This window comes from Trichosurus vulpecula, chromosome 7, assembly GCF_011100635.1.
Source record: "Trichosurus vulpecula isolate mTriVul1 chromosome 7, mTriVul1.pri, whole genome shotgun sequence".
In the NCBI taxonomy this organism is placed as follows: Eukaryota; Metazoa; Chordata; class Mammalia; order Diprotodontia; family Phalangeridae; genus Trichosurus; species Trichosurus vulpecula.
Genome location: NC_050579.1, coordinates 89,850,240 through 89,859,978, shown reverse-complemented (window position 1 = coordinate 89,859,978; position 9,739 = coordinate 89,850,240). Strand labels below are relative to the sequence as shown.

At 35.4% G+C, this 9,739-nt stretch overlaps 1 pseudogene; it reads left to right on the top strand.

Moving 5' to 3' along the window:
• Positions 1 to 518: 518 nt before the first annotated feature.
• Positions 519 to 6,023, top strand: LOC118857583 (annotated as a pseudogene).
• Positions 6,024 to 9,739: the final 3,716 nt, after the last annotated feature.

Here is a 9,739-nt window from a genome sequence, read left to right as displayed (position 1 = left end):
CACCAAGTGTTATAGCAAAGGAGGCTTCTATAGGTGTTTATAGACACTTAACACTACCAGAGTTCAATGGTGGATGTGAGCAAGATCCCGAAGCCAGGGGAATGAGAAACAAAATACATAGAAAGAAACAAAGAAGAGAAAGAGAGGTAATATCCCAAAGTCTGGGATAGGAGTCTGCTTAAGAAGTTAGTATATCCCAACTGTGGGATGGAAAAAAAAAAAACAACAACTCTGGGAATCAGCTAAGGATGAAAGATAACCATGTAGTCAAGAGATTGGTGATGATTGTTCTGCTGACTAGGGATTGGAGTGGGGCTTTTTGTAGATCTTCAAGGATGTTTCCCACCCATCTGCTTCAGGATGATATCTCCTTCCAAAGAGTAAGTAAAGACTGACACAATGATCTGACCTCGGGCATCTCAGGCAGGTCTTTATTTCCCACTCAAGGGTAAGAAAAAGCCTGTCCAATACTCTGGTCTTGGGTATCTCAAAGAGAAAATCTTCCTCCCAAGTGCAGGATGAGGGACATCTTACCCGATGATCTGACCTTGGCCTTCTCAGGCAGTGATGGCCTTTATACCAAGAAACAGGATAAGGGGTACTCTCTTATCAGATACACAGAAGAGAAAATTAAGGCATGGGATGAGGGTTGAGATGGAGGAGTTGCAGAAAGGATCAGCTATTCAGTTTCTACAGTAAAATTGAATTGTCACAAGTTAGAGTTAAAAGATGTATTAAGAAGCATCGAAGGATAATATTGCAATACATATTTCCATTATGTATATACTAGACTTTTTCCACTTGTGTTGTAATAGGTATTATTTTCATAACATCAGGGAAATATATATTCTGTCAAGTTATTTTGTCTATTCTTGTAAAATTATTTTTTATCTTCCTTACAATTTATTCATTTTCAGTAGAAAAAATAAATTTCTTTGCAAATTTACATGTCCTTGACATGTTCTGAAATTTTCAAGTCACTTAATGATTTAAATACAAATTATATTATTAAAAGAAGTTATAAATAACAATTAAAATTGTAAAATTATTGTAATATTTTAATAATTGTTTTCATGTTTAATAGCATTTTTCTTTAATTATAGACTATGAGGAAAGATGACTAAACTTTGTACCTAGGTCCCTCAAAGGATAATATTTTCATCCCTAGGTACCTCCAAGTATTTAAATTTTCTTTTTAAAATTCTCTTTCATTAACACTTTGGCATTGCTACTTTTTAATCTGGATACTTTAAGTGATGTTTTATGTTGAAGAGGAGAGTACTTAATGAGGATATGATAACCTAAAGCATCTAAAGGTCTGCCATGTGGAAGACACTGGTCTGCTTAGACCAGTGGTAGGAATGAGAAACAATTTGTGAAAATTGCAGGGGCACAAATTGAAGCATGTTTTCAGCAAAACATTAAAATACAATTAAAAATCTAAACATTAAAGTGACCCCAAAATAGAATAGACATCCCCAGGAGGCAGTGGGTTCCCTTTAAGTGGAAGTATTAAAGCAGAGACTGGAAGACCATTTTGTTGAGTTGAGGTATATGGGGTTCTTATTCAGGCATGACTTGGATTAAATGGCCTCTGAGTTCCTTCTCAGTAGGAGGATCCTTCATGTGCTGAGATTCTATGATTATATGAAGGCATTGCTATAAAGGGATGATTTCAATGAGCTTTATTTAATCAGAGACAGAAATTAACAGTCAACTGTGACTTTTGTTACTTATATTTTACAAAAAATCTAGTATGTAGCTATTGCCATTTGAATAATTATTTATGGCATGCTATATACAATCTAAAGTATTTTTCAGGTCCCCTTCCTTACATTTGATATTTATTCTTATGAGGTAGATAAACTGATGTTCAATGTGACCAATTTGTTCATTTCATTCAATTCCATGATCAGTACTTATCACTGTAGATAAATCATGAAATTATCAACATTGGTTATAAAGATAAACAATATTAAAAGGATATCTGTTCATTATTCATTCATAGACATAAACTTAAATTGTGTATGTAATCAGGAAAGTGACTGAGAAAGTTACTAAAATGTTTTTCATAAAAATATCCTTTTATCATACCTGTCTGTCCCAAGATATTAATGGTTTCTCATGTAGACTTTGTCATTCTGATAACTATATAATGAAAGGGCTTTTCTACATTATGCAAAGTCTCATTCCTTGAATATCAGATTACTATTACCAATAAAACCAATTAAATGCCTTTCTAGAGATTTCAAATCAATTACATTCAAAAGTACATATATTCATTTCCTGAGATAATAAATGTTACTTAGCATATTAAAGATCAAAAAATGAACAGAGATTTACCAACAAACTGTACACTTATAGATGTCAAATACCTTTATATACATTGCTATATATGTGTGATAATATATGTAGATATATGTGTATATATAACATATATAAACATACATGTAAATATATACATACATACATACATACACACATACTTGTATACACATATATACTTTTCACAGTTGCCAATGATCTTTCTTACACTATGGGATTCAGAAATTTTATCTTTATTTGAAGAGATAATAGTAGTATACTAAAGTGCTAATGAGATCTCTGATTTAAGAGCTCCTAGCATTTTAGGATTTGTGTTTCACATTATGGATAAATTCAGGACTCTATTCATTGAATCACTAATGGTGCTTGATTCTAGAATTCACAATATAAATGTCATGCCTGTCTACAAATCTGTTAAGCTAATTAGAAGCTGCAGCATTGAGCTATCTTTTGGAATCTTCATTTCTCTGAATATTCCTAATCTGTAACAATCTAAAATTCAACTAGAGCCTACCTAGCTATACAATAAGGTAATATAATATGCACAAAGATTATACATGTGTATATACATACATATGTGTGCATAACATGACATATAATTCAGTTACCACTGAATTATAGAAAACAACCACATTGAAGAAGGTAAGGGATTACAGATTTTTTTCTCTTTAGCTAGAAAATATCACTTTAAAAAAGTATTTTAATTGTATACTTTAGGTATACATGGGATTTACTTTTTCCTTAACCTTCTTACAAAAAAAACCAAACTACTCACCAAATTCTTTCCAAGAACAAGTTGTACAAATCCTGGGTTATTTCCCACTGGGAATTATGTTAATAGACTGCAAACCCAATAAGCATCTCATCCCCACATACCCACCCATGTCCATTCCCTTAAAAACAGAGAATATATTTATTGAATATTTAGGACCAAAACACACGTTACCTACTTTAGGAAGCTATACTAAGAATCAAATATGCAAATCTATTAAAAATAACTTCTACGTTTGGATAAAGTACTAACAAAAATAGGATGTTTCTTAACATATGGTGTTTTAAATAGATTTTTTATTGGTATCTTGTTTTTATTGCCACTTATATTTCCTCTGATATTTGTCCCTTTCCATCTCCTCTTTTCCCTCCTATTAAATCATTTTCTATAACAAATCATCTTTTTAAAGAGGAATAAGGGGGAAAATCATTAAAACAATCAACATATTGAAAAATTCTCACCTGATGCTATATGCAACATTTCACACCTATGGAACCCAACCTCTGCAAATTAGTAGGAGGTATTTTATTTCTTCCTTCAAGTTTATTCCTTGTAAATGTGCAAAATTCAATTGTAATAGTTTTCTTCTCTTCTTTCTCATCAAAGCAGATTGCGTTAATAAGCAATGCATTGATCCTGCCATGTTTAACTAAGCCCAATCTATGGTCTAATCCAGGGCTGTCCAAAATGTGACCTGTGGCCTGCTTGTGGCCTGCAGTGGGATTTATGAGGCCCTCCTACAAGCATAGAAATTTACGTGAATGCTTCAGTAAAGGAAGCTGAGCCACCGCAGAGCTCTCACTAAAATGACAAATCAAAATATATTGTCTGTTGTTTTAATAAAAACCTAAGGTTGGACAGCCCTGGTCTAACCCATGAAGGAGGTCCAGGACCTAGGAGGACCAGGACCAAGATAAAGTACACTCCTTATTCCTTAAATCAGATATTTATTAGGAACACACAAGAATGAATTTAGAAAGCTCTAAAATCTTTAGTGATGAGAGCCCCTGGGTCACAGAAAATATCCCCAGACATTTGCCAATTTTCAATGAGGATGAAGAATAGAAGTATGAACAAGAAGCAGAAGATAACAATGACAGAAATTCCACTCCATCTAGCAAGCTAACTCAGAAATTACTTATAGAAATAGTTCCCCAATCAACCTCAGGAAATAGAAGACACAGTGAAGGCAAATATTTCAAACATGATTGATGGAGGGAGCCATTACTATTACTACTTCAATCCAGGCTATACCCTTCCATAAGCTACCAGTGCTCATTACAGTGAATAGCAGAGTATGTCCAGTGGTGACAACACAATATCCATCACAGAGACATTATGTGCCACATTACAGAAGCTGAAACCAACATTGAAGAGAGATGTAGGAAAGTGTCAAGGCCATTGGATGAATATCACTACCTCACATACCCTGAACTTAAGTTCCAAAAGAAAGCCAGGTTCAGCCACAGAAATTTGCAGCAGAGTTTTTCAATCATTTGGAGGCAGTCTGGTCAACACCATAAAGTACAGGAGAGGTTAGAGGATCATGTAAAATGTGCAAGAGCAGAGGAAGAAGGCAAGGGTGCAAGCATCTCTTCCAGTCCTTCAGCAGTTAGTTAAAAGCTTACTTCTGTTCAGACCTTGTAACATTTCTCTCCCTATTTTGCAGAAATGAGCTGTGCTGGGATTAGACATGTCCACAATGACAATACAGAGAGCATCTTTGATGAGCATGGACAAGAGGATCATGAAGACAGAGGGTAGCCAGTTCCTAGGACCTGTCCACCATTCCCAAAGGCCACACAGCTTAAACAATGGCAATGGAACTAAGACTCCAGGGACACTGGGCAGGGGACCACCTGATCGTAGCAAGTATGGTACAAAGTCTGGAATTGAAGTACCTGCAGCTAATTTGTACATGTCTATCATAATGTGATGAAAAAGAAAGAATTCATTGAAGATGAGGCCACTGGAGAGTTTGAATAGCTTTGCTTAGAATGTAGATTCACATAATTATGCAACCAAATCTGGGGGCAGTTAGGTGGCACAGTAAGTAGAGCACCGGTCCTGGAGTCAGGAGGACCTGAGTTTAAATCCTGCCTTAGTAACTTGACACACTTACTAGCTGTGTGACGTTGGGCAAGTCATTTAACCCCAATTGCCCTGCCTTCCTCCTCAAAAATTATGCAACCAAATATCAAAATTACACTGAAAACGTTGGGCTAGTCTCAAATCTCATGGATGGTTTGGGTTACAGTTGTAAAACCAATATGGTATCATAAACAAAGGCAAAAAAATTAATTCAGGGGAAAATTCTAGTGTCAACTCTGAAATGCCTGGTTCACCAGAAGTAGAAAGGAACCAAAAAGTCATGCAAGGGATAATATCAGAAAAAGGAAATCACAAGTATAAAAAATTAAGCAGGGGTCTTCAGGTGCAAAGAAACAATTATGTTTCATTGAGTATTTTGGTGCTAGCTATCCTTGCATGAGCTCTGGAATGTTATCCAGACTTCTTATCTTTTCATTCAGGATCCAACGATGTTACCTAATCCAGCCCCAAACTCCCTACCCAGCTGAAATAGGCCCAAAGGTGCCCAGAAGAAGACTAAAGAACTGGAACATTGTCTACCAAATAGAATTATGTGCAAGAGATTATCCAGCAAGGTTGCTTTTATGTCAGGCCAGCTTGTATATCAATGCTGGATGTAGAACCATCTATTTTTTACTTAGACCTCTCAGAGTCTGAGGCAAAGCTACAGAAGAATTCAGGAAATCATGGTACCCTACCATGTGATGTTATTGTGAAAGCTTATTGATTCTATAGAGAGTCAGTCCCATATAGTGCCTTTATCAAGGGTCATGTGGTCACACTGGGTCAATTCAGAAGAAGGGAACTAGAGAGATCACTTCAAGAATGGGAGTGATGGCCACAAATATACCCAACTAAGATAAGCATAATCCTGAATGAAAAAGAAGTGGACATTTGATGAACTGTCAGACTTTCAGGACTTTGTTAAAAACAAACAAACAAACAAACAAAAAACCCTGGACTTTAAAGAAGATTTGACATACAAGAGCCAAGAGAAATATAAGGTACATAGCAAAGACTAATTGCAAGGGACTCGATAAAGACAGAGTTTTTTACCTTTTACGTATGTAAAACAAGAAGCATATGTCTAAGATTAGTTATTGGGTAGTAAATAAGAAAGATTGGGATAGACCTGAGTATTATATGATTTCCAAAAAGTAAAAATGTTTAAAAATAACTGGAATGAGTGATAAATAAAAATAGAAAGAGATAGATAAAATGAGTGATAAGATAAAATTATCTTATATAAATGAAGTATGAGAGGAAGAACCTACATAGGGGAATTAGATGGGGGAGAAGGGCTGTTAGTTCTGGAAAACTACTTTGACTGGGAATGGGTTAAAGAGGGAACTATACATATACATATATATGCATATACATATACATATATGAATATATAGAAGAGTATAAAAGTCTTATAAATTCAGAAAGAAATAAAACATCAAGGGCACAGGAAGGGGGATAGGATAAGGGAGGAATCTCTAGAGGGAAGAGTGAGGGAAGAGGTCAAGGGGGGCTTAAAAGGGTATTTAGTTTGATGGGAATGGGAGGAAAAGGGTGGTATCTTTGCCAGGATAAGGGAGGAATCTTTAGAGGGGAAAGTAAGCGAATAGGTTAAAGCAGAGCATAGAAGGGTGTTTAGATTGATAAAAATGGGCAGATAAAGGAGGGATCCTTGTTGGGGGTGGGGTAGGTTGAGTAATAAAAGGGCAAAGTAGCCAGTAGAAAGGAAGTAGAGCAGTCAGGAGGGATAGGAAATAAGAGATATGTACAAACATAAAATAAAGATCAGGAGTAGAATTTGTTAGGGAAAGTATATTTTGTATATGTTTAAATGTATGTATATATGTATAAGTATATATTTAAAAGAGTATGTATATATCTATATATATAAATATCCCATGCTCAATTGTAGCCTTCTGGGAAGGAGGAGGAAGGGGGGGGCAGGGAAGGGGGAAAAAGAACAAAGTAAAAAGTGCACAGCAGAGAACAAAAGAAACCTTACAAGTAAGCAAAGAAAAGATGGACAATTTTCCACACAACACATAGTATTTAATATATAGGCTTTCTTGAAATGGAAATTTATCGCTATATATTTTAAAACCTCTCTTATGTTCTGCTGTGCACATGGCATGATTTTTTTCTTTTCTCATCGTGTATTTCAGTTTTGATACTTAGGTTTATGTTTCTTTTTTCTTTATTGTATATTTCAGTTTTAGTAAAATAAAAAATGAAAAAAAGAAAGTGATAAATTTGATGGCATGGCAGTATTTGAGAAAACTCAAGATGATACCATCCTGCCCATGGTTTGAAAAAAGCAGAGACAATTTTGAGGGTGGAAAAAGTTGATTAGCCCCCTAGTCTCTCCGTCTTCCCTATCCCTTCTAGGTTGGATGGTACTGTTGAGGAGTTTGGAAACAGAGAACAGAGCCAGGATTAATAACATGCTGCTTAGTTCTCCATCTCAAAAGACATCATACAAGCCCCATAAGATTGTAGCCTCCTGTGGACCCACCTCAGGAAGCATCAGCTACAAGGGGTTGAGCATTTCCATGTGCCTATGTATATACATATAATTTTTCCAGTGTCACAATATTCTTATGCAATTGTTAGACATATAGGTACTTTGGAAATTGCCAAATATGTACAGCTATTAGATCTATCCAACTAGATACCCTTCCTCAAACCCTATCTCTTCCTCAGATACTCTCAAACCTTATCTCTTCAGTCTGAGTGATTTAGTTTCATTCTCTCAAGTTTCCATCATGTGTGCTTCCAAAAGAGGGTCAGCCTTTGAAAAACTATCACTGAAGCTGTTGAGAAGATAAGAAATCCCACCTTTGAGTTAAAATCCCAGAGTAATATCCTTTGACAACCACATTCCTATGCTTATACATCTTGGGAGGTTAGCCATGAAGAATTTTTGATTCCTGTGGAACAAGACATCAATTATCTGCTCTTCAATTTTCTATTACATAGTTTGACCCAATCCTCCATGGACAAAACTTGTTCAAGTCAAAGATGTCAGAGCATGTATAGCAGGATGCTTTCAAGGCCAACTTGCTGTAGAACCCTAGAGAAACACTGAATTTATCCAAGACTCATAATGGAGAGGACAACTCTCTCTCCTGCTATCCCCATCCTAACAGGGAAATCCCAATTCCCTCTATAATTTAAGACATGTCTTCTGAAGGGAAGTTCGCATCATTGTTGCTAACTATAGAAGATATCTATTGTGGTTCTCTAACTGTCCCTCCCTGATCTATCTGAGGAAGCTGTTGGTCCCTAAGCTTCTGAGTCAGTCATTTTGAGTTAGAATAGAGATGGGTCACCTAGCCAGGGTCCACTGGAAAAAGTGAAGGATTGGCCTCTTCACCAATGACTGGAACGATGAGGCATCTGTTCTCACTTGTGGTTTCCCTGGTACTCTCCCTTCAATGTGGCTCCACTCCTCTCCACATCTCAGTTTCTGGGACCTCATCCCCAAGCACGTACATCAAAGCCTTAAAAAGGAAGGTAGGGGTAGGCACATGTCACTGAGTACCTTGAAATACATTTACGTCACTTGCCTGCTACTGTATAAAATTCAACAAATCAGAACTCATTTTTATCCAGGGTAGGGTTAGAGTTTTCTCTTTTTAAAATTTTAATTGCAATATATATGCACTAAATAAGAATACTTATGTACAAAATTATATTTTATATACATATATAAGTTAATATGAATCATATACTAACAAAATTGTATATAACAAACAATAGCAATATATTATTTAGTGAATATTATATGTGTGTGTGCATATGTGTAAAATATTCTGAGGAACTAACTGAATTGTCCATCTTACTGTATGTCATAGTCTGGAAAATAATCTTTGTCCAAATTTATTTTTTTTTCTACATGTATTTTATGTGAACCAAACATTTTTTGATCTATGAATCTCACTGAGGTGTCCCTGTAGCTCCTATAGGTAGAGATTGAAACTGAATAAAGGAGTGAAAATGACAGGGGACACAATCTGATAGAAATGATAAGATGGAATAGGATCAATCATACATGTAGAAGGGGTGGAGAGAAAGCCACATGTTCATATTAGAAATTTTTTCTCTTTTCATTCAAACTTTGCTTCAAAATTTATTTCTAGGAAACTTACTTTAATTATACTCCTAAAAGGATCATCAATTAAAATCTATTAATCTGCCTTCTAATAAAACACTTCTAGTTTGAGAAAAAGAAAAGTAATTACTGCTTATCTAGCTCTTTCTTAGAATGTTACATTGTAGAAGGCTAGAATCCTGAATCTTTACAAAGCCCAGAACAATGTGACTGGTTACTAAAGTCAAAGAAGCAAGCACAACAAATCTGGGGTGACTTGAAGTCACTTTCAGCTATAAAGAAGACAGTTGATTATTTGGAACTTCTCTGCTGAGTTTCAATAAGGATTCTAAATAGTGTATAGAATATTAGCATCAGACTCAAATGTGACAATATGTTTTTTGTTTGTTTTGGCTAACAAGATAGAGTTACATGCAATGTTTTTTTTTTCTTTCTTC